Genomic DNA, 26,189 nt, shown 5'->3' with positions numbered 1-26,189 from the left:
ACACATTGTATTTTTTTAGATAGATTTTTAAAAAATTTCTCTTCCCTCCCCCACGTTGTCTGCTCTCTGTGTCCATTTGCTATATATTCTTTTGTGTCCACTTGCATTCTTGTGAGTGGCAGCCAGAATCTGTGTCTCCTTTTGTTGCATCATCTTGCCGTGTTAGCTCTCCGTATGTGCAGAGCCACTCCTTGGCAGGCTGCACTTTTTTTTTTTAGTATGGGGCAGCTCTTCTTACGGTGCACACTCCTTGCACATGGAGCTTCCCTACATGGGGGACACTCCTGCGTGGCATGGCACTCCTTGCACACATCAGCACTGCACATGGGCCAGCTCACCACATGGACCAGGAGGTCCTGGGTTTGAACCCTGGACTTCCCATGTAGTAGGCGGATGCTCTATCAGTTGAGCCAAATCCGCTTCCCATCCATTGTATTCTTTAATTTTCCTCAATATTGTGTTCTTCTGCACTCTAAAGTCAAATGAGCAGCCTGCCCTCCCCACGCCTCTCCCAGTCAAAATCACTTGCCATGGCAAAAGAGATGGACTTGAAATGCAGTGGGAAAAACCTGTGTTAGACTGTTTCTAATCAGATTTTCTAGCCGCTGTCAGGAAACTGGCAGTGTCGGGGGCATAACGCGTTCTAGAAGAAGGGAAGTGCTGGCTCCCCCTCCAAGGCCTCTCCAGGCTGTCAGTCCATAGCCTGCAGAGCTAAGGACACCTGCAGTCCCCAAACTGCACCGGCCCTATTAATTCTGGCTGTCAACTTCTGCCCGAAGCAGGAGGAAGGATGAAATACATAAACAGCAAGAAAGTTAATAACAGCACTTGAATCAAAATGATATGGATAACAAGCTGTGGAGGTTGCAGTTAGGGATGGAAAAAAAAAGAATCTATCAAATCATTTGATATTTAAAATCCTTTCTTAGAAAGTAGTATAAGAGTATAAGAAGAAGTCCTGAAAACTTTAGGGGAAAAAAACTCTGCTTCTATTCAAAATCCCATATGAATCAATTCCCAGAAAAGTATGTGTGTTGTGGAGGTGGGGATTGGAATAATCCTCAGACAGACAAAATGTGTAAAAAGACGTAAGAGAAGTGCTAATGAGGGCTATCAGAAATGAGAATCTGGGAGCAGATGTTTTATTTAGAAGATGATTCCAGAAAGCACTGTGAGGGAATAAGGTAGCAAGATAGGGAAGTGGGGGGAAGCCAGTAAGGGTGTGTTGGGAGTAAGTCACCACTATGGGAAACGGGCTCAAGCCTACATGAGGAAGTGCAGTAGCTCCTGGGATGTAATTCCCCAATACTTCCAACATTCCCTGATCATAGGTCGGAGATGCTCCCCGTTGAGCGAACACCCTCAGGCAGGGAAATACAGGAAGTCCTCGGTGTGGAAGAAAGCTATCTGCAGGGGCTGTCTGGACCAGATCGAGGGATGTGGGCAGAGCATTGACATGTTCTGCTCCAGAGTGATACAGAGGATCAGTGAGATTGGTGCTCACAAGTGGGAGATATTGTCATGAACGATGGTAAAAAGGAAACACCATTTTTTATTTAAAGCAAATTTCGTAAAATGGGAAAATTCTTCTGTGATTGTCACTTTATTCATGCATCTCTCAGCATGATATTGCTCCAGAGGAGACTTATTTACTGTCCTGATCATGTTCTCATTAGTCAAAGTTCTTGAATGTTCCACTACATCTGTCCTCTTTCCTTGATGTTGACTTAAGGGTGTACTATGATTCAGCCTCTTTCATACTGTCAAAATCACATGTACATGCAGATGAATCAAAAATTAATTTTGCACGTTGATAAAAATTTGATGCCAGAATGCTGTGGTCCTGCTTAAGAATCCTGGATAGATTTAGGAAATGGAGGAGAACATTCCAGATGAGAAGAATGGCATCTTAGGGGTAAGAATGAAAAGACATGTTTGCAAAATGCTATCCAAACCAGTCTGACAGGAGTAGAGGATCCCCACTGAGGAGGAGTGGAAGTTAAGTTTGCAAAAGGAGGTTATGGAGCCAGACTCCAGAGGGTTGTGAATGTCAGGCTAGTGCCAGCAATAGGGAGCACTCATTGCACAAAGAGATGAGATGGCAAAAGCTCCTTAAAGATGAAGGATAATGGCACACATGAGAAGTATTAGAATGGCAAAAAGCTGAAGGCAAGGAAACCAACTATCAGGTTATTTACTAAATCCAAGCATACATTTTAAGACTTAAAAATATTTCACCATTTATAATCAAGTGCATACAGTTGCACAGGTTTCAACATAAAGGGGCGCAGTTGAGAGAGGAAGTGGAGAAAAGAGGTACATTTCCTAATAAATCTCTGCAGAGGGTGTGCCTTTTTCTGATTCCCACAAAGGAATTTCACATGCTAGCAGAAGCCTCCTTTATAATTAAAACATGAGCACATGAGCACAACACACACACACAAACATGCAAGCACGCAGAAATATTTAGACTAGGTTGGAAGCGGTGAAATAGGAGAGAAAACTATTTCAATTGGCATTAATAGCACTAACAACAATATGGTAAAGATACGTGAGTTAGAATGTGAAAACTTAAGTTAGAGGGCACTGTAATCCATGGTTTAATAAACCCCATTTAATTCAGAAAAGTGGTAGAATGGGATCTACTAGGTTTGAAAATATTCTTCTTAATATTACTAAATCTATAAAATAAGTGTATTCTGTAATTTGCAGAGCCTGTGACCATAAGAAAACATAACCAAACATAAAACCAAGCAGAGAGATTTATTCCTTCTTTGATAATTCAGAAAACCTGAGAGCCTTGCAAAGCTTCAGATTACTGGTAGAAATAGCGATAATCACTAGACAAATAGTATGTAAACAGCACTGGGCATTTTATTCTTTCTGACTGCTTTAATGGCCTCATTCATTTATCATTTCTTTTACAAATGCAGACATGCACACAGATACACACAAACATCCAAGCCTGTAAATAATCCCCATAGGGCTCTTTATGACACTGTTTTCAGATGTGACCTTTGCAAACAGCTCACTCAACCAAAATCAGGTCAGAATGAAATTCGAAGGATGCTTTATCCTTTATTCTTTTAAATCAGCTAGGAACTAACTATTCAATATTTATGACCACTCACTGAAAATGCATGATTGTTCTACTGGGAAAATAAGGTTGCATTGAACTGAGTTGCAGGATATCTGATTTGAAAATTCAAGCTAATAATCTCCGCAATTCTAATAGGGCAATATTGAAAATGAAACCTAGGCTATTAGGTAGAGAAAAAAAAAAAGATCTCTGTGGATCCCAATTAGAATAAACAGACCAAGTACGAGAGATGGGGGCTCAGGCTATCATCATAGGTGGAAGTTAGGTCTCATGCCACAAATAACAGACAAACAAAATTAAAAGCCAAGTACTCTCCTGCTTATTGTCTAGGATCTTTGTTATCTCAAATGTAAGTATTGTTGAAGTTTTAGATAATCTTTGAGAGAAACCAAAGTGCTCACAATATCTAGAATGTGAGTGTAAGAGGTCTAAAGTCTGAAAAATAGCTCTATCACTTACCAGCATAACGTTTGTGCCTAGTTACTTAATGTCTCTGAGCTCCCAAGTTACTTGTCTGAAAATTGGACTTCAGAAATAAAATTCTACTTCTATCCAAAATCCTCAAGGATTCAATAATATCTAACTTACAGGATAAGTAAAAATACCTAACACAGACTACCTTACATAGTAGGTGCTCAATCATTCTATTTCTTCTTCCTCCCTTTCCTTCTTATTGTCAGAATAACCTTGAATGGCACCAATATGTTCTGAAATGTGAACACGCTAGACATTCCTCTAGGTGTAACAGGGCAATTTTGCCAAGTTTACGTGGCGTCCTTTGGTGTAGCAGTCTCCTGGCTAACAACTGAAATGCGAACATGGACCTTCATGAGGCAATGGAGGAAAAGTGTGGGCTCTCAGAAGGTAGGACCTGGATTCAAATCCTGACTGCCACTCAGATGTATAACCCTGGTACCAAACATAATCATTCTTTGCCTAAGTTTCCTTTCTGCAAAATAGAGATTAATACAGTATTTTCTCCTAGGCTTGTGAGAAATAGCCTAATTCATGAAAAAGAATTTATAACAGTACTTTACACATGGCAGCCACTTGGTTGACTGTAAGACCATTATATTAACAATTCAACCTAGGAAACAGAAAGCTGCAGGGTGATTTGTCACAATGGAGGATTATACTTCTATTACAAAGGGAGTGACATCAGGATTCCTTAGGCAAGTGACTCAGTTTACAGTTCGTTGACTGGAAGGTGCCTGTAGGGAGCAGCCATGTGTTCAATTAGATGCAATAAAGGAACATGGATTAATTTTTGTGCCCCATCGGCCCAAAGCCCTAGGAAAGAATTAAAACTCCCAATTCCTCTTTGTTATGAAATTCCCACCCAGAAATGAATGTAGCATGTCTGGTCTTATTTAGGTATTCATATAGGTGCTTTCTTTACTGTCAATTTATTTTAATGTAGAGCTCCTTTCTGTAATAAAAGACCTCAGGATACATATGAAGTAGGTAAATCGTAACGAAGGAGTAATCACACTTCTGAGTGTGTTTCCCTGTTGGAGTCAATCCTGAGTAGCTATTAATAGGACTTCTTAATAGCTGAATTTCAGAGAACGCTAACATTTGATTTAATCAGCCAAAGCTCCTCCAGATTAGCATAGCATGCCAAAAGTGTACTTCTGCATTTCCATCACTTCCTCTCCAGGGGAAGTGTAAGAGGCTCCATGAACACTGAAGGCTAGGGAGGTGACAGAGCATATATTCCTTTAAACCTGATGGAAGCCCATAGGTTTGCCATTGAAAGTCATTTTTTCGTTAGACAAATAAAATGAAGTTTTAAAGAAAGAAGTTGAGAGCTGCCTCTGTTGCCTAGCGCGTCCAGGTAAGGCCCTCATGGAAAATCCGTTTTGCTAGCTACTCGGCCTTTTGCCTATCAGCTCTCACAAACACTGAACAGTGTTGTCTGTCTCCTACCTGTGCTTACAGGTGTATCTATATTGTCTTTGTCATCTTCCTTGCCTTCTCCTGAGGTAGAAAGTCAATGTGTACTATTATTATGCATATGAGTTATTAAGCTACTATCTCTCTACTCCAAATTCACTTTGCTCTACTCTGTTCTGTGACCTCTTCTCTAACTTGTAGGTTGTCATACCCAAACCTCTTCTTCATCCAGTGCTAGGGGTGTGACTGCTTCTGCCAATTTCCATCTCTTTTATGTCCTACTTCTTTTGCATTTTCAGTTTTCCAATATTGGTTTGACCAGTTGCTTCTGTTAAATTCTTTCTGCTGAAATATCTAGTGAGGTTTCTGTTTTCCCTGATTGATACACTATGTCTGCCCTAAAAGATTTGGGAAAATGGAGGCAATAATATTCTCCCTTCTCTATAAGTACTATCTGTGTATCCTTTTTCCTATGTGCATGTGCAAATTATCCAGCAAAAGTGTCTATTTCTAACTAAGGTGCCAACTGATAAAGGCAACCCTCAAGATATTAGCACTTTCAAAAGCTTTGTGAATAGTTATGTACGTAAATGTTTAGTAAGCCTCTGAATATTTGGTACTGAGTTGGACACTATCAAGGAGAGAAGTGTTTATGGATAGCATGACATAATATCTCTGCCCTCAGGGGACTAGAGGAGAAAAAGCCAATGTATTCAAATTAATAAGAGAAACATATGAGACATAGTATAATTATGAGCCCTGTTGGATGGTACAGACAATACATGCTTTAGGGGAAAAGAAATAGAAGAGTTCATGGGGGTCAAAGTAACTAGGGAGGACTTCACAGTTGAATGTGAGGTGATCTGGAAAGATTTAGATATGGAAAGAGAATGGAAAGCACCATCCAGCCTCGGAGGTAGCATGAATAAAAGCATGGAAATGGAACATTAGACATTGCCATGCACATCCATTGGTACCAACTAATGTGAGTTTCCTCTTAAGTAGATTCTCCTAAGTTTACCACCTACTTGGAACTCAGACTCAAGTGAACTCATAAATAGTCAAAGCAACTGGAATTTCATCTGTACCTTAAAAAGAGCCCCTGTGAGTCAGTCACTCTACTGATCATTTAGAACCATGGCTCAAATGTTTTACCAACAGCTGGGGATTTGATGTTCAGGATCAATTTCCTGTTAATCCTTTTCACTGACTTGGAGATTTGCCCAAGAAATTTCCACCTTTCAAGAATGATTCAGATGCAAATGCCAAATACAGCTGCTAGTTGGGGGAACCCTCAGAAAGAAATCATAGCCTGCTTGATTAGAATCAAATTTTGAGAATCAAACCTATATAAAACAAAATACAAGATGGGCCAATAAGCACAAAAATGGATCACTAAGCAAACAATTTATGATTATTGGTACCTAGTGATAGTCAGATTTTAAAATGGGAATTTAAAATGCCTTTTGTAAAGTTATGTAAGGAACCAAAGTAGATTATGCAACCACCTACACCAAGCACCTTTTTTTGTCAGTAAATTCAAATGGGAGCAGAAATCTCTACATTATAAGCAAGAAGATAATAATAGGATTAAATCTTGACCTTTCCCATAAAAGTAACCGGCCTTTCTTCCCACCTCCATCCTTTTGCAATTTACAGTAATGTAAATCCATATGGGAGAAATCAGTGTGTGTTTGGGAAACAATTCCTACACTTTCCTTTCCCTCGAAAAAGCCAGTTGTTCTTCAGAACCATCCATCAGGATCACATTACACTCTGAAGCATTAAAAAGGGGGCCTGAGCTCAGACCTCCTGCTGAAAAGTTAAGTTGTCAGTTGTTAGGCAGAAAATCAATCAGAAATGCATTTGAGACCATGGCGTGCTGCCTGGAATTACAAGGGACTGGGGAAAAAAAGCAACCCAGAGGCAAAAGAATACTGATGATTGGAGATACCCATACTGCTTTAGCCAAGGCAGATCAATTTATTTAGACACATTTGCTAAACGAAAATGTGCTAGTGCCAAGTCTTGGATTTATATACATTTATAGCAGAACACTGCAAAATTCTCAGAAGGATCAAATTACTCTATCCTCAACATGAGCCAGTAACTTCAAAATTGCTATGGATTGCTTTAGTTAACTCAGATGCCTATCCTGGGGTCTTCAGTAGTAACTGAGACTTGGCCATAGTTTGGATTTTTTGTCATCCTTTTGTCAATACTCAGGGAAGACATATGCATAGCTAGTAATACCACAAACCCAATGTAGAACTAGCTGAATTGGTGGGAGGCAGGCAAAACTCCTGGGCCACACTGTTCACATGTTAGATTAGTCTGGTTTTCAAAGTGATAAAAAGGTTAGAATCTAGTGCAAATGAAGTCAGTACCTGATTCCTATGAGCAGTAACATTAAAAAAGACAGCTAGTAGCAAGTGACACAGCACATTGTGGTGTGTTGATGGAGGGGTGTTATTTCGGAATTCTGCACATGTACATGATTATTTTATAAGTTTACATATCCTGTCATAAAAAAAATATATTTAAATAATAATAATAGGGTGGGTTGTGGGAAAAATACACCAAATGTAAGAAAAGAACTATGATTAGTAGTAAGATTTTGACAGTGTTCTTTCATAGTTTGTAACAAACGTCTCATGCCAATGCAAGGTGTTGGTGGAGGGTTGGTGTATGGGACCCCTCCTGTATGATGTTATACATGTTTGCTTTGTAAGCTCACAACTTTTACTATACACTTAATTGTTTATGTATGTTCATATATAAATGATATAAAGATAATAATAGGATTGGTTAGGGGGAAAATATTTTGTTTAGTAGTAATATTTTTTTGGTATGTTTGTTTTTTTTTTAAGATTTATTTATTTTATTTATTTCTTTCCCCTACCCCTCTCCCGCCCCAGTTGTCTGTTCTCTGTGTCTATAAGCTGCGTGTTCTTCTTTGTCTACTTCTGTTGTTGTCAGTGGCACGGGAATCTGTATTTCTTTTTGTTGCATCATCTTGCAGTAGTAATATTTTGACAGTGCTCTTTAATTATTAGTTAAAATGGTTTAAAAACAATGCAAGTTTTTGGTGGTAGGGTGAGATGTTATATATGTTTGTTTTGTAAGTTCACAACTATTATACACTTATTGTTTATGTATGTTTATGTATGAGTGATATATTTCAATAAATTTTTTAAAAAGTACAGTAACTACATGAGCCTAGGTATTTTCTAAATCTGTATTTCCCAATATACATATGGTTCTCAATTTCACATTTCTGTTTTGGCATTCATACTCTATAGATATCTTTTATTGTAGCACTTTCAAATCCTTTTCAGACAGGTAAAGTACCTATGTAACCTATGCTTTGTAAACAAACCATCTGTAATGGACACTGTTTTGAGTGTTTCTAATTATTTTTTAAGGAAAAAAAAATGACAGCCTGTAAGTATTGAGCACTTATTATATGGCCATCACTCTGCTAAGTACTTTGCATGTTTATACAACCCTCCCAATAATCTTAGGAGGTAGGGGCCCATAGCTTCATTTTACAGACAGGGAAACTGAACCTTAGAGAGGATACTCAAGGGCACATGGCCAGACGATGAGTGATCAGAGGAACTAGAAATGACAGACAAGCTGAATGACCCCAGAGCTCACTCCAAGCCACTTGGCACATGCTACCTTCTACACATAGTTAAATATGAACCAAGGGAAACTGCCCTGTAATCATGGACTACAGTCTCAACCTAAGCCAACCATCTCCCAAATGTCTCTGTGCCAATAGTCTCAAGAAAACCAGAGAGCCAGAACCCTACAGGGTAGGGGTGATGGTATCTTTAGCTTCATGTTTGTTACCTTAAGGATGAAGGCCAGCAGGTTATCAATGAACTTGATAATGTACTTAGAAAGTTTGAAACCCAGCTGTGCTCATGATCTGGGCCTCATTGACCAATCACTAAACAACCACATTCCCTGCAGTACAAGTGTGCCTTTCTACATTTCTCCACTCATCTGCTTTCCACTGTGGTTCACTTTTACCTGGTCCTCTGAAATTTAGCACATACCGGTATATTTATTTAGGCAATCTTTACCTTACCAATACAATCTAAGATCCTTCTCAGGTTGCACACTAAACTAATGTGAAGACTTAGAGTAACTGCTTTAAATTCCATGATTAATGTCTTAAAAAATGTTCAATAATTAATTCCTACTAAAATATGTCCTATGGGGAGATGAGGTGTTCCATTTTATAGATGCAAAGAATGAGGCACAGAGAAGTAACAAAACTAAAATTTCCTAGTACTTGGCTAAATGCCCTGTTGGTGTTAAGCTCATATTTGTTAATGAAATGGATAATGACTGGTTATGCTATCCAGGTTCTCTGAAGTTTGGTTGGATGTTCCTTACTGTAAAACTTACAGTTTATAGCCCTGTAATTTAATTGTTTCTTCTTAAACTCCTTCACTCTCGCACTTCTACCAGTTAACTCAAAACCAGATCCTTATTCTAGCTTAAGTTTGACTGTGAAGATCATGTTTCCTAACACTGAGCTATGCACAGGCAGGTCTGGCACTTCCATTCTTAAGAAAAGGTTGCTGAGATACTACAATGTAGTAGTATATGCATAGACAACTGGCGTCAAAATGACTGGGTTCCACCATGTATTAGATGTGTGACCTTGAGCAAATTAATAACTTTGAGACTTATTTTTCCCATCTACACTATAATAATAGTGCCAATCTAGAGACCTGTTTTGAGAATTAAATAAGTTCATGCAAAGCCTCTAAACAATTCCTGGAACACATAAATGTTTGCTATTTTTATTATTCCAAACAATTTTCTTTCCTCAATCCCAGAAGAATGAGTCTCTTACACATAGACATTCTTATTCTCTGTCAGTCTCAATCAGAAGTTTCTAGTCAAATATATCACCTACTACTTCTTCCACTCTTCCTTTTTTAGAAGCACACCCAAAGCTGACACCACAGTGGTCAGTGTGTTTTTGTGAGTTGCTACTTCAAATCTAGGTGTTTTTTCCCCTTTTCTATTAAAGCTGCAAAGTCCAAAACATAGTTTGCCTATTTCAATTTACCAATCTTATTCTATTTATAAACTTATAAATTTTAACAATTACTCTCAAGAAGGCAAATAAAATATTTGATTGGTGTTTGAGCAAATCAATTTGTTTGGTTTCTTTTATAAACTTTTTTAAATCCCTTAAATATTTCAACTGCACTTACATATTTAAAATAACTGTCTTTATAAAAGCAGTTTTGAATGTTACTATGAGCTTTCCTTGACTTGTCCCTCCCAGAGAGGCCTGATGGCAAGGAAGAGGTTAAACATTCTTTTCAGAGGAGCACTCCAGTTCAGGTTTTCAGTGAGGCTCAGGGTGGACACAGGGATTGTCTGGATGACATCTAAAGGTCCATCTTAAAGCCTGAATCTACTGTGATCTTTGGGGCAATGCCTCTAAACAGTGCAAGATAAGATTAGCTGGAAATTTAGGGGAATCCCAGGAGTCCCCATGAAGCTAACTTTCTTGTTATCATTTTCTACTCTGCCTGCAGTCAGAGTTTATAAAGGCTGGAAAAATAGGGGAAATACTAGAGAAGCTAAATCCCTGGGGTAGCTGGGAACACAGTTTTGGCTCCTGTGCAGAATCTCCTGCCCAACTTCATGCAAAGTTATATTATCTGTGGCCCCAAAACTGACACACTCTCTTAAAACCACCTCTCTAAAGCCTTTTTAGGATAACTTTTAATTTTGAAATAAATTCAGACTTCCAGAAAAGCTGCAAAAATAATACAAAGGATTCCCATGTACAGCATCCACATTCCTCAAATATCATTTTATCACAGTTTATCATTCTCTTTCTATGTATGGATATATGATTTGTTTCCCAAAATATTTGGAACAACACAGAATATCCCATTTTCTTCAAATACTTCACCTGTATTTCCTAAAATCAAGGATATTTAGGATTTTCCTAAAATCAAGGACTCTTACATAAGCACAGTAAAATTACCAAAGCCAGGATACTCATTGTGGATATAATACCATTATAATTACCAATACCATTACCTAATTTGAAGACAAATCTTATGAAAACTTTGCCAATTGTCTCACTAACGTGTTTTATCTGATCCAGGATTAGTTCCAGGATTACAAGTTAATTTCATTTTCATGTCTCCTTTGTCACATTTTACCTAGAACATTTCGTTTATTTTTTTGTCTTTCATTACCTTGACATTTTGAAGCATTCAGGTCAGTTATTTTGTAGATTGTCTTTCCATTGGGGTATGTCTGATGTTCATTCATGATTAGATTCTAGTTATGCATTTTTAGCAGGAATGTCATAGAAGAGTTTTTATGTCATACTCAGGAGACAGATGTCTACATGTTCTGTTATTGGTGATTTTAACTTTGAATACTTGGTTAAGGTGGTCTCTCTCATGTTTTTCCTCTGATTCTTTTGAAATTAGTAAGTATAATGTAGGAGATTCTCCGAGTATGTAAATATCCTATTTCTCATCATACTTTCGCCCTCTAATTTTAGCATTCATTGATGATTGGGCCTAAAATTATTATTACTATGGTGGTTGCCAAATGGTGATTTTCTAATTCCATCATTCTTTCTGCATCTGGAATTCTACTTCTCCCCCACTTACTTGCTTAATTATTCATTTATACCAGTATGGACTGATACACTTTTATTTTTCACTATGAGTTATATTCCATTACTACCATTAGTCAGTATGATAGCCAAATTGTTCCCTCTTTTGCCAATGGTAGCTCCATCAAGCTGGTTCCTATGTTGTTCTTTGCCCATGGTATCTTCATTCTTTTGGCACTTCCATGCTTTGTTGTACAAGAAAAGTTTCCAAGCTCATATTGTACTTTTCTTGCCCAAGACCTAGAATTAGCCATTTCTCCAAGAAACCCTGAATTCTCATTATATTTAGAAGACAAGACCTAGGTGCTAGGAGTGCATTGCTATGGAAATATTCTCTAAAACCTTTTCAACCATTCATAGAAACTACTCTTTTAGCTGACAGATGCCATTTGAAAGTCGACTGGCCAAACACCTAATTGTCTCACAGCCACAGTCTGTGTCTACATGACAATAGCTGGGTCTGGTTCACACCAAGCTGTCCAGCCTGTGTACTGCAGAGTTGGTCTCTGTACTTCCTAAGGGCCCTCTCCTCCTGGGCTGTCCCATTGATCCTCACCCCAAGGGCAAGATACATGGGAGGGAACTCCCACCTCTCCATCTCTTCCCCAAACTAGAATATGTAGCTTCCTCAATGCCTTGAAATTTTCCCCAATCCTTGGTCCTTCTCACACAGCCTCTTCTTCATTCAAATTTTGTTCATTGCTTTTTGTCCTGGTATTCTTAGGAGTGACTCTTTGCACAGAGCTTGCTTCTTGGACTCTTCTGTATAAGACTCTAGTGTGCAGGAATGAGGAGAAACATAGGTATCAGCTTTCCCTCTTTTCTTCTTCTCCTCCCCTAAAACTCATCACACATATCCCAGGGAACTGGAGAAATAGACATTAACCAGTCACTAAAGTTTGTGAGTCTTAAACCTTGAAATCATTAGAGAAAGATCATTTAAGACAGTGAGAAAAGCAAAAGCAAATAAAATAGAATCTGTATAAAAGAAAGCAAAATAGACTGCTTAAAATGTACTAGACATAGTGATATGAGTGGAGCTCCTACACAGAGAATATACAATATTTAGAGTTGCCCAGTGAATAATGCATGCAGAGACCACATCAAGCAAATCCATTTTCTGTTCACAGTTCAGAGGTCAGACTTTCAACCATCATGGGGGAGCTTCAGAGAATCATTCTGAGGATGGGGAGGTAAGAACTGTAGAGAAACGATTTCTACATAACCATGAGTTAGCTCACAGATTTGGAAGTAGAGAAATCAAGGAAACATTACGTGCTGATTTTTAAAAATATTCTCATTGGTAAACCATTTCTTACCTCTATTTATGTCTGTTAGCTACTGTAAACCTCTAAATCTAAATCAATATGCATACCTAATTAACTTTTCCAGTGAAAATCACCTTACTTTAAAAAGATAATAGAAAAATGTATGTGTTGCACTTTAGCTTAAAAGATATATTTATATTAAAACAGAGATTCTTAACAAGGGGTCCATGAGCTTGAATTGAAATTTTAAAAAACCACTATTCTTGTGGGATGTGTTGGTGTGGGTATGATATATTTATTAAATAATGAGCAGTATAGTGTGGACTTAGTAAGGGATCCATGGTTTTCACCTGACTGGCAAAGGGGTTCATGGAACAAAAAAAATTAAGAACCCCTGTATTAAAATGTATGAAACAGACCAGGTGTAGCTCAGAGGCTGGGTGCCTGCTTTGTACTTACAAGATCCTGGGTTCAATCCCCAGTACCGTAATTAAAAGAAGAAAAAGGATACGTATAACAATGTAAGAAACAAGCCTATATTCCTTGAAAGTAATCTCTGTGTGGCAGGATAAAGAAAGAAAGCACCAGGTCAAAGTTCCCACATTCATGATTTTTCTCCATATTTCTTCAGAGACCAAGGGGTTTAGAATACTTCCTGGTCGTTCAGACCTGAGTCCAGCCCAGGCAATGTGGCACATGATTCTCACCTTCAGAGACCTGATGTGCTGCCCACCTGTTGCCAGGCTGAAGTCCTGCCATCCTGCCAAGATAGAAGGGAGGAGGGAAATAGAATATACTTCCTCTCCTTTCTTGAAACCACAATTCTTCTTGGACCATGAAAATTCAATTCTGTGTCCTTCACACAAGGAAGAGAAAAACCATCCTCACCTGACTCAAGGACAGAATCCCTCCCTTCTGTCTACTAGCGCTGCCTCCACACTGTATTCTATACAGGCATCTGGGGGTTCTTGTAACAAAGTTCCACATTCAGGATAAGCTTTCAGGTAGGAAGATTTTCCTGGAGAGATTTTTTTCTTTGTGCCCTGTTGTTTTATCTTAACTTTTTTTAATTGAGCATGCATTAGTGTTGTTGTTGTTGTTTTTTATTTAATTTTTAAATAATAAGTGTCATTTTTTTAAAAGGAAATTTTTAAAAAGACACTTTTTACAGTGAAAATTCAGAATAAGGGACATTTGGATCTTGACCTATGTGGGACAGCAAGCCTCCCTAGGCACGGCCAGCCCCGGCGGAAGGCAGACGCGTAGCCTGAGCCAGGGGTCAGGGTGGCTGGCACGGGCGCAAGCCCTCAGCCTGCCCAGGCCTACTACCGGGCGGCTGGAATGGGCGGCCACGTCCTCAGCCGGCACGGGCGTGACGCCCTCAAGCCCGCCCCGGCAGAGGCTGCGCCCATAATCTCCCGCCTAAACGCAACACCTGGTCGGCCCCTGCCACTCCACCCTTCTTCCTCCCCTCCCTCTCCCGCCCCCTTCCCCCCCTACGCAACTGCCTTGTTCTCTATTTCCCGCCACAGCCTAAGGAGCTCAAGCCCCAGCAACAGCAATAGCCAATCCCCTGCCGCCACCTCTCCCACCTCATGTACCAGCCTTCTCCCCTAACAAACCCCCCTCCCCCCCGTCCCCCACTTACACGTCCTTACAGTTCCATGTATTCCCACAACCAATCCTTGCTGCGAGTCTCCCCAGCACGCCTTATAAGGCATCCCAGTAAAAGCTCCGCCCCGCCCCCTCGATAGCCCTATATAACCTGTGTACATCCCGGAATAAACGGCTCTGTTACAGCTCCACAAGAGTGTCTCGTCTTTTTCGTCCCCGCCGCCCTCCACACCTTGCACGCCTCCACCGGAGACCCGGCCAAGTCTCCCGCCTCGCCCTCGCCTCCGGGAAGAGTCGCCTGGCCCACAGCCGCCCGTCCCTCAGCCAGGCTCAGACCGCCGCTGCCGCAGACCTATCTGTTCTTCTGTGCCTACATCTCTGATTAATACTAAACCTTACCCAAGTTGAAATCCATACAATGGTTGGGTAGTCATCCTGTTCCCATTTTTGTGATGTTTAGAAGAGGAAGTTAAAAGACAGAAACCTTGTAGACAAATGTATTGGAGGAATTACTTAAATTACTCTTTTACAATTTGATGTCTTCTCTCTGTGAGCCATAAAAGAAAGATGCTACTTTCCTTTTACCCTTCAAGATGGTGAAGAACTCGTATCAAAAGGTTTAAGCCAAAGAAAGGATTTAGGTTAGTCTCTTGCAGAATTTTTTTTTTCATTGCTCCTGAAATTACATTAGTACTTTCATTATTCTGTATGTGAGCTCTATTAAAGCTTATTTCTCTGTCCAAGGATCAGGGGTGAATAGTTCTTCTAGGCACAGAAGTCCTTCTCTCTGATTCCTCTTCACTTCCCCTAGATGATGTCCCTGATGGGGACTCTCTTGCATGACAACTGATGAAAGACTCAAGTCTGTACTTACTCTGACAGTCCAAAAAGAGAAGAGTCAGGATAAGGAGTACAGAGAGAGTTAACTTATGCTTTTCATGTTGAAACAATAAATATCACCGCAGCACAAATCAAAAAAGGCACTTTTGCTTATCTGACTTTACATACAGTCTTAATTTGAAATTTAAGAAAAAAGAATGACTCGATAACCCAGCCCTGTGCTTGTAGGAGCTTCCACTACCTGGAGAAAGTCAAGATCACCATCAACTCATTCTTCCCTGATTCTTCCCAAAAGCAGCAAGGAAGGTTTACAATCATGTGCATGTCTTTCAAAAACAGACCCAGATCATAAAAGTGTTCTATGAATGATCCATTTTTTCACAGCCTCTATTTTGTTCAGAAATTGGAGGTGACCCTCCAAATAAGGAAGCAGAGAATGTTTTCATTCCCATGTTATACACCATTCTCACCAAATGCATTCTCATCATTCCTATGGAGAAAAGAAATAGTCCAAACTCCTCTTATCATTATCCCACCCTCCCACCACCACTCCTACTAACAAGCACCATTCTCGATCTCTCTAAAATCAAGATTTCTTTAATCTACTTCATGCTCCTGACATTTCTCTGCCCTATTCTAAGAGGTCTCTTCTCATATGGCAGCTCTGAAGATCCAGCCACTCTGTAACATCTCAGGCAGACTCTGTCTCTGGCAGTAGTACTTAGGGAAGGTATGTGGTTTCCTGCACAAACCCCAGTGGGGACTGAAGTTTGTAGCAAGGATGGAAGCAGGACATAGAATGCAGACATTTTGGCACCCCCCAATTAGCCAAGTCAAAATGTTAAAATATTTTTTAATTGACCAGCATGGCATTGCAAACCTTTCTTTATGATAAGCCATGGAGGTGATAGGATAGAAGTGAAAGAAAAGATAAGGCCTAGGGTTTACAGTAAATATGTCTAAAAAATTAGCGATTTACTTTTAAACACAATCAAAATGTCCCAAATGTCAAAATGGCCCCATAAAAGTGGTTTAGTTACATTTTTAGATTAAAAGGATATCCAACATCAGTACAATTTCTCTACATTTTTCCAACCAAAAACTTGGAGGAAAAAATCCCCCTACCATTGCCAAACCCCGAGAGGGAGAACGCTTACTATGCTACTATCCAGGTAGCTGGAATAGAACTGGGTAACCTGAGTAACCTGAGTCCTGAGAACTTCAGGCAGGTATAGCTTGAGAAAATATCAAACCCAAAATAGGTAACAATTTTACCTGGAAAACATCCCAACAGTCATATCCAGAGCAGAAGGGATGATTTTAAAAATTTAGAATGGGAGTTGGATTCTTAAAGAATGTTTAATGATTCCATAGTTACATAAACAAAATCATACTCAGACTCTCTGAAGGACCCCAGTTCTCTGACCACAGACTGGGTCACCTCAGAGTCAGAGGCCCCTTCAGGCCAAGCTGCCTATTTGCCCAGTGCAGACGTTTCTGCTCTCCAGGCTGGGCACTGCAGTGTGCTCCGCAGAGCATCAGGTGGAGCTCATCAGGGATATGTCCTGATCTTGTTTTACCTATTTTTAATAAGAACAGTTAATATTTTACTCTTCAGAATCAAGTATCTGATTGTAACACGTCCTTCATGTTAACTTTTGGGCTAGGCTCACTGCTCACTTCCCCAAGGAAGGCTCCCAAACCTTCTTAGCCCTTGAAACTAAAGGTCCATGTGCCACTATTAGGGTGGAAAACACTCTCTAATCCCACTGACGGTTCTTCCTCAAAGCAAAATTCTCCTCACTTCTTTCATGCTCTGCCACAAATTCTGCTGCCCTCTTGGGTCTCTTTTCTCCACCGTCTAGGTAGACCCATGTGCCCAGGGCACCTCTAGCTTCTGTTCTGTTAGGAGGAAGATAGATATATGCATCATGGCTAGAAACAGGAATGATGTCTGGGGAGCAAGCGCTTGCTCTCTTCTTCCTTCTCCACAGGTATGGGACACTTGCAACACCCCTCTCTCCTCCAGGGTGGAATCAGCCTGGAAACATGGAACAGAAGGGAATGTCCACCCCAAAGGGGTGATCAAAATAACTTCAGAATCATTTCTACAAACCTACACTTAGTAAGAAAGGGCCATTTTACATGTTGAACAGGATCAATACAAAATATGTTTTATGCTTTTATTTTTTTGTCTTTACTTATTTTTTTAATGTTGCATTAAAAAAATATGAGGTCCCCATATACCCTCTCAATTACTCTTATCATTATTTTATGCTCAATCAACATAAAGAAGACCACATTTTTGTACTTCAAATCCAAGGTGATTCTTGGGCACATCACAAAGCAAGTCAACATGACATAAAATAGGTCTCCCTCTTTGCTAGGAGTTCTGTTGTAAGGGTTTTCTCCCATTCTAAATTGTAGAGGAATCCACACATTGTCTCTTTACTGGGCTGGAAGTAGACGGTCAAAGGCTATATTACTCATTGGTACTCCAAACTGATTACATATTAAAATCACCAGGAGATATTTTTAAAAATATCAGTGCTGAGATCTCCATGGTAATTAAAATCAGCATCTCCTGAGAAAGGAAGAACCATTGATTTAAAACAACTGAAATGATTAATTCTCCTCACCTTCAATAATTAAAGTCATTGTCCTCTCCACTTACATCTCCATTTAAAAGGACAATAGGGAAAAAGATATTTGAAGGACTGTAAGAAAAATATTCACCCCAAACCATCCTATCTCCCATATCAGCTCACCCCTTTTCCTTCTAAGGAGAGGCCATTATAATAGAGTGGATATTTACTTCTCCCCATTCTTGTCCCATAAATATTGTCTTAATTTGTATTGATGAATTTGTAACCTCAAGTTCTTAAATTAACTGGTAGAGGGATATTCAAGACTATAAAACTTAACGTTATGAAACTGCTCCAGCCCCTCAACTGGTAACTTTCTCTCCTCCATCTAACAAGTGAAGGAAGTTGCAAGACTTTGCAAGGCCTTTGTCCCCATCCATCCCAAGTCTCCTTAAGAACAAAATCCCTTTCTTCTTTCTGCCCCCACAACAACTTCTCCTCCGTGTCAGCCCTACATTCTCCATTCAGTTGTCTGGATATGGCTCAGGAGAAAATATAGAAAATGTAAAAAATCCAGAGAGCCTTGAGAGGCAAGATGGGATTTTTCTTCCCCAATCACTGGTATCTTTTTTTTCCTTTTTTTTTTTTCCTAATAGAGAGAGGGACTGTGGTAAAAAAGAGTAAATAGAAATATTTTATTGAAATAAAAATGCAGAGGACTTATGCTGTAATCAAGGTAGGAATTGCAGTCCTAGAACACACTATAATCAAATACTCATTAGAAAAGCAGGAGACTCATCACCTAGGGAATAAGGAGAGGGAGCACAGAGTCTCAGAAGTGTGGGACCGTCAGGGAAAGTTATATTACTGATGAGAACTGAAATCACATTACTATGTTTATTACATCTCCTTCCCTCTCCATGAGCCATACTAAGAAAAGACTAACTATACATCAGTTGGTCCTGGGAAATACTCCCACAATCTTTCAAGGACAGGATATAATCAAATATTTTAGTAAAAGGCAATATTTAGATTAGGCACATGGAAATTTTCCTTTTTTTTCTCTTAATCATATACCAATATGAGCACTTTCATTTCTTTGTACTCAAGCTCAATTAAGGAGCCCAATTTTCTGTCCCTGGGTTAGAGGTCAGAGATGGATATATTTCAAGACAGTGACATCTGATCACCCCATATGCAGGAGTCCCTAAGGGAGGGTGATCTTCCTGCTAGCCGTGAGGACAATCTGGAAATCAAGACTTGGGTTGAATAGATCAGGGACATAAAAATGACAGCTATAGGCCTCTTTAACAGCCTCCTCCCAACTTTCATTTATATACTTGTTTTTCTAGCTCTAGCTGAATTCTGAGATTGACCTCGCTATTGCCATTTTCTCCCCTGGGTTCAGAGGTCACCTCCCTAAGGAGCAGATGAAAAATTGGTCATTCTTCTCTATTTAACCTTCTTAGACCCAAAATCAATCAAGCCCAGTAGATGCTGTTCTGATCTTTCCCCTGCACAGTCTGCTAAAGGAATCTAAATGTTTCTGCATCATCCATCCCAAGTCTCATTCTTTGTTTTCTCAGCAAACAATGTCCTTCCCTCTGTTCCTTCTCCTAGCACTGTCATATTCCTCCAAGAGCTCTGTGCAGCCTGGAAGGGGCCTGATAGTTGACCCTGTTCCAGGATATATCGAGCTTGAGCTCATATGGGCCTCTAGAGCGTAACATCTCCTGGTACAAACACTGATGGGAATAAAGCAGGAAGGAGGGTAGATACAGAAACCTGAGGATGAAGGATGGGAAAGGGGTCAGCATTGTTTCCTTTCTCTTTCCCTACTATATGCTTTGGAAAGTTATTTCTTTTCTTTCTTTCTTTTTTCTTTCTTTCTTTTTTTTTTTTCTGGAAGCAAATGATTTTTAAAGTTTTGTTTTGTTTTGTTTTTTCATTTTACACAAATATACTGGAGAATCATGCGATGCTACCAGCATTGGATACAATCCTGGGCCACAAGTCTGCACACTTCTTTACAACTGGTCCTGTGATAGCAGAACCTTTCATCTCTCTCCTTTATTGTTTACTATGACCAAGTTATTTCAAAATTACTAAATCCCCATGGGAAAGTCCCAAGGAGGGTGGGTGGGCTCCTTGGGTTCTGACAATGGTAGAGTTATATTAGAGAACTGGAGACACTTGTCAGACACAAAATAAATGTGATTGAATAGTGTTTTCAGATATTAATTCATGTGGGATTTTTTCCTCCCTGTATTCCCCCTTCTCCTCCCACAATCAAACATCAAAGAGACTGCTCTTTGTCTCAGAAGAGCTGAGTGGTAGGGTTGGAAATAGAAAAATCTTGAAAGGCTCTCTGACTTTTGTCTTGCAAAAATCTAAATCCTGAGGATATGGAAATCTGTGGAAGTAATCAGAGTAGCCTGAAAAAATATGAAAGGAGAAGAGTTTCTCTCAGAATTAAAAGAGATATTCCCAAGATGGAAAAGGAAAAATGGAGAGAAGTTGTGAGTCCTAAAGCAGCAGGAGGTAGGCTCAGTCTTTTACTTTTTTTTTTTTCTTTCATGTCAGATGGGTAATGTGCCAATATCCAACAAGTTTTGAGGGAGGCACACCTCATACAAATGCATGAATACCCATTCATCATGCTTATGAACCACAAAAGGATCAGTCTTTCACTTTTATACCAAGAAAGTGGCAAGCCCAGAAGTAAAACATCAGCATGGAGTTTTTATAAAGACAGAACAAGAGGTATCCTCATAAAAATTCTTGAGTCCCACACATGGTGGTGTGACACTGGGAAGCCACAGAATTGTGTGTCAAGATGTATAAAGAATCTGAGATTTTACCCTATTGATAAGCTTACTTGTAAATAACTAGAGTTTTTGGATGCTGGCAGAAGACACGAGGTTCTGGGTCGGAGGTAAAGGACTTTATTTCTGGCAGCAAAGCGGGCAGCATGCCCTTTGTATTAGTCAGTAGCCAGGGTTCTCTAGGGAAACAGAACCAAAAGGAGATATCTGTAAATAGTATGAGATTTTTATGGAAATGATCTCACGTGACTGTAGGGATGTACAAGTCCAAATTCCACAAGGCAGGCTGTAAGCTAGGAATTCTGATTAAAATTTTAAGTGAATTCCCCAGGAGATGCTGACTGGTTGAAGTAGAGATGGGAATTCTCTCTTCTGACTATTGAAACGATCACTTTTCTTTTTAAAAATTTCAACTGATTGGATGAGACATCTCTCATTGTTGAAAGCAAGCTCCCCCTTTGATTTCTGATGTAGTGAGCCATACATGGAATCAACTTATAATGATTTAAGTCCACAAAATGTCTGCACAATAACAATCAGATCAGTGCTGTTTAACCAAACAACCTGTCTTCAACACCTGGCCAAGTTGACACATGAACCTAACCATCACAATCTTCATGTTCACGTTGTTCTTTTTGTCTCCCAAGTCCCACAGTGGTGACACAGCGATGCTGCTCATGCAGCGGTTTTTTCTTTATCAGAGCTGAGAAATCTCGATCTTAAGAAACCCCAGTCTTTTAAAGGATTTGCAAGAAAATCTGCCCAACCTTTGCCTTTGCCCAACATTATCTTTATTATATTGGGCAGCAAACAAATCTGCCCCCCACCTTGGAGAGAGACACTATATCTTCCAATGTTGCATGCTATGCAAACATCCTTGAAAAGTTCATCCAGAACAAAATCTGTCGGTGCCGCTCTTCTGAAGACAATAGAAACACAAGAAATCCATGGGAAATTCTCCAAACATTGAAGTTTCTGTGGACAGAGACAGCATTTGTCTCACCTATGACCTGTATGGACTGCTGGTTAAGGAGCAGACAGCAGCCCAGTATTCCCATTGCCTTTGTCCTCCATAGACATGGAAACTGCACCACAACCTTGGGGAGGAGAGAAGGGTGACAGACTGTATTAAAAGCAGAGGGATTAAGTAAAAATTGGAATACCGAACAGTGGGACATACAACTTCCTTCCCCCCTCAGCTACTAGAATGCTTAAAGCCATGCTTAGCCCCAGCTGGACATTTAAATAAAACTCCCTGAAAAAAAAAAACTAAACATCCTAAGAGAAAAGACCTTCAGCAATTGGCATTTGCTTAATTTGCTCTTCCTTCAAAGAAATGTTTGGTTCCTGCACAATCATCCTACCATGAAGCCTCAAGGGGAAAGTTCTCACTCCCTTCCAGGACAGAACAGAAAATAACAGAAAAATATCCAAGTATTTGGAAACTAAACAATACACTTCTAAATAATCCATGTGTCAGAGATGATGTCTCAAGGGAAATACAAAAAATTCATTAAGCTGAATGAAAAAGAAAATACAAGATATCAAAAATTTGTGGGACACAGCTAGGCAATGCTGAAAGGGAAATTTACAGCAACTACGTGGTTATATTAGAAAAGAGCAAAAGTCTCAAATCAATAGGCTCAGCTTCCAAATCCAGAACCTAGAAAAAGAAGAGCAAAACCAACCCAAAGTAAGCAGAATGAAGGAAATAATATAAGAGCAAAAATCAATGAAGTTGACAACATAAAAACAATAGAGAAAATCAATGAAACTAAAAGTAGGTTCTTTAAAAAGATCAATAAAATTGACAAACCTCTAGTAAGATTGACAAAGATAAAAGAGAGAAAACACAAATTACCAGTGTCAGGAATGGAATAGGGGATAACACTACAGATATTTCAGACATCAAATAGATAATAAAGAAATAATGAAAACAACTCTGCATGCATATATTTGACAACTTAGATGAAGTGGACCAATTCCTCCAAGACTACAAACTACCACAACTCACCCAATATGAAATATATAATTTAAACATTCTTATAAGTATTGAGGAAATTGAAATCGAATTCTAAAAATCCCCAAAAAGAAATCACCAGGACAGAATAGTTTGACTCAGAATTTCTAAAAACTGTTTAAAGAATGAACACCAATTGTACACAATTTCTTCCAGAAAACAGAAGAGATAGGAATACTTCTTGATTTATTTCATGAAGCAATTATTACCATGATACTAAAACCAAGCAAAGAAAACTTCAGGCCAAGACTTCTCATAGATATAGACATAAAAACCTTAACAAAATATTAGCAAATAAAATTAAGCAATATATCAAAATAATTATGCACCATGCCAAGTGTGGCTTTTCAAGAATGAAAGATTACTTCAACATTAAAAAATCAATCAATATAATCCAGCATATTAACAAGCTAAAGAAGAAAAATCACATAGTTATATAATCTGCAGAAAAATCATTTAACAAAATACAGCACCTATGCATGGTAAATTATTTCAGGAAAAATAGGAAAGGAGGGGAATTTCCACAACTTTATAAAGAGTATCTACAAAAAAAACCACTACAGCTAACATCCTTAATGGTGTAATACTGAATGCATTCCCCCTGTGACCAGAAACTACACAAGGATGTCTAATCCTACCACTTTTATTCAACATAAGGCTGCAAGTTCTAGAAAAGCAATAAGGCATGAAAAGAAAGTTAAAGGGGGAAGCAGACTTGGCCCAGTGGTTAGGGCATCCATCTACCACATGGGAGGTCCGCGGTTCAAACCCTGGGCCTCCTTGACCCATGTGGAGCTGGCCCATGTACAGCGCTGATGCGCGCAAGGAGTGCAGCGCCAAGCAGGGGTGTCCCCCGCATAAGGGAGCCCCATGCGCAAGGAGTGCGCCCCATAAGGAGAGCTGCCCAGTGCAAAAGAAAGTGCAGCCTGCCCAGGAATGGTGCCGCACACATAGAGAGCTGACACACAAGATGACACAAGAAAAAGAAACACAGATTCCCATGCAGCTGACAGCAACAGAAGCGGACAAAGAAGAACACGCAGCAAAATGGACACAGAGAGCAGACAACATGGGGGTTGAAGGGGAGGGGAGAGAAATAAATAAATAAATAAATCTTAAAAAAATGGAAAGTTAAAGGCATACAGATCAGAAAAGAAGAAATAAATCTGCCTCTATTATAAAATTAAATGATTATTTATACATAAAGTCCCAAGGAACCTACAAAAAAAACCCTCTTGGAATAATAAATTAATTCAGCAGTTAGTCGTAGGAAACCAGATAATAGTAACTCAAACAGTAAGGGTTTATTTTTCCTCTCAGAAATGTAGTATCACATTTCTATGTATTATCAATGAACATATAAATACCAAAATTAAAAATATAGTACCGTTTAGCTTGACTTGAAAAAAGAAATACTCAAGTGAAAATCTAATAAAACATGTACAGAACTTGTAAGCTGAAAACTAGAAAACATTCATGAAAGAAATCAAAGAAGCTCGAAATAAATTGATAAACTAATTTCATGGATAAGAAAATGCAACATAGTAAAGATATCAATTCCCCCATACACCGATATACAGGTTTAACCTAATTCCTATTAAAATCCTAGCGAGATTTGTGTAGATATAGACAAAAATATTCTAAAATTTATATGGAAAATCTAAGGAACCAGAATAGCTGAAATAAGTTTGTAAAAGTGGAAGAATATAGGAGGAATCAGTCTACTCAATTTCAAGACTTATTGTATGTGTGATATTGGTGGAGAGATAGACATATAGATCAATGGAACAAAATAGAGGACCCATAAACAGTCCCACCCAAAGATGCCTAACTGATTTTTGACAAAGGTGGAAAAAAGCTTTTCCAACTAATGTGCTAAAGACAATGGACCTACGCTTTCAAAATTCTAAGGGAAAATCACTTTTAACTTAGAATTCTATACCCAGCTAAACTATTAGTTAGGCATAAAGGCATGATCTTCAGACATGCAAAGTCTTAAAAAAAATTATCTCTTACATACCCTTTCTCATGAAGAAACTACATGATTTGCTCCTCCAAATTATAGAATAAACTAAGAAAGAAATCAAGAGATTCAAAAACATAATCAAAATAGAAGGAAAAACAACAACAAGATATTTGCAGAGAAAGGAAATAAAGGGAATTCTTGGGATAAAAATGAAAGCAAGATCTAAAAATACATTTGATGTGGGAGACCTAAAGAATAACCTATATATAACCTATATATAAGAAAATAAATATAATTTACATATCATCCGATATGTTTGACAAATTTGAAAGGCTTTTATAAGTGTGGCCTAGAATTTGGGGGCTAAATCAGTTAATAGGTTCATAGAAAACTAAGAAAGCATTTTTTAAAATGAGGCAATTATTAATCCTGTAAAAACAATTCTTTTCTTTAGAAAAGGAGATGCTATAGAATATGATGTACTTAAGCTGTGAACAATATTTACATAGGTATAATAATATGGATATTAAATATCCATTTAATTAAAACTATGATAATACATTATTGGAAATATTGTACAAGTAAATGAGTATATAGGATGGGAAAGAGGAGTCAATAGATAATGTCTAAAAATTGAAAACAATGAATATCAGAGTAAGAATCATATTTAATAATATGGAAGGAAACATCTGAAGAAAAATATGAAGAGGTGACAGTGGTTGCTTCTGGGCATCATGAATCTGGGATGGCAATGAGTAGTACAAGGGACTGTTACATTTCATTATAATAACTTTGTAGTATGAGTAACCTTTTAAACTATACCCATGTATTTTTTAATAAAATAAAATATAGAATTCTGATATTTCTTATACACTAAACTTATGGAATGAGATTTGCAATCACTACATAAGTATCAAATCAGACTGGGATATATTCCACTTTGTATGAAAGGAGATGGTGAAAAGGGAAGATTAATATTCTTTGAGTTTCTAGTATATATCACTGTTCAGTTGCAGGTGAAAAAAAAAAAACACAGTGAAGAGTAATTTAAACAGTGAAGGTTTATTTTTCCTCTCAGAACAGTAAGTCTGAATGCTTAGGAAAGTATAGCTTTTCAAGAGTGAATCTGAGGACCCAAGATATTTGTATCTTCTTGTTGGCCTGTGCTTAGCATGTATCTGTCATCCTCCCATTCACAAGATTGCTGCTGTGCCACCAGGCAGGAATTAGTAGCAAAGGGCAAACTGCAAAGAACAAAATGTTCTCTCCTTGTGAGGCTTTCTCTTTTTATTCAGGAAGACGGTCCTCCTAAAGGACTACCGCTTATTCCTCTTGGCCAGAACTGTGCCCCAGGGTTTCCTCTAGAACTGCAAAGATGTTTGGGGAATAATAGCTG

The 26,189-nt window shown here is 38.7% G+C and overlaps 1 non-coding gene across 1 annotated transcript; it reads right to left on the bottom strand.

Moving 5' to 3' along the window:
- Positions 1-20,559: 20,559 nt before the first annotated feature.
- Positions 20,560-20,662, bottom strand: LOC111761041 (small nucleolar RNA U13). Its single transcript, XR_002794521.2, has one exon. It is a non-coding gene; the product is annotated as a small nucleolar RNA U13 (small nucleolar RNA).
- Positions 20,663-26,189: the final 5,527 nt, after the last annotated feature.

The sequence above is a fragment of the Dasypus novemcinctus genome, chromosome 1 (assembly GCF_030445035.2).
Source record: "Dasypus novemcinctus isolate mDasNov1 chromosome 1, mDasNov1.1.hap2, whole genome shotgun sequence".
Taxonomy (NCBI): domain Eukaryota; kingdom Metazoa; phylum Chordata; class Mammalia; order Cingulata; family Dasypodidae; genus Dasypus; species Dasypus novemcinctus.
Note: the sequence above shows the minus strand (reverse complement) of the source record. Positions and strands in the feature narration are given on the sequence as shown.